Raw genomic sequence first — 415 nt, forward strand, 5'->3', positions numbered from 1 at the left:
TGATCTAGATACTTCAGTTACACCACTTTAAATCATAATCAAATATGTGTCATGATAAATGACAGGGAAAACCCACTTGCGTTCCATATCCCGTACATTACCACCTCATCTTAGAAACGTTTTATTTATTTGTGAAGATACGCAGCTACAAAATTACTGCACGATCGTACCTCGTCAACATTGAATCGAGGAGGAACTTAGCAACTATAAATAGCATGTGGCTCTGCTTCATTAACCCACGTCACATACGATGATCCCACACAAGGTTCTGCCGCGTATGTGACCAGCGTAATATGAGAAAATGGCGGTTTTAAATCTGGTTGTCAACATTTCATTCTCGCGTAGGGTTTCCGTGTGAAAAACGAAAGTTGAAATATTAATTTGGGTCACCGAGTTTTCAGGTTATATAAACTGC

This window comes from Penaeus monodon, chromosome 19 (assembly GCF_015228065.2).
Source record: "Penaeus monodon isolate SGIC_2016 chromosome 19, NSTDA_Pmon_1, whole genome shotgun sequence".
In the NCBI taxonomy this organism is placed as follows: domain Eukaryota; kingdom Metazoa; phylum Arthropoda; class Malacostraca; order Decapoda; family Penaeidae; genus Penaeus; species Penaeus monodon.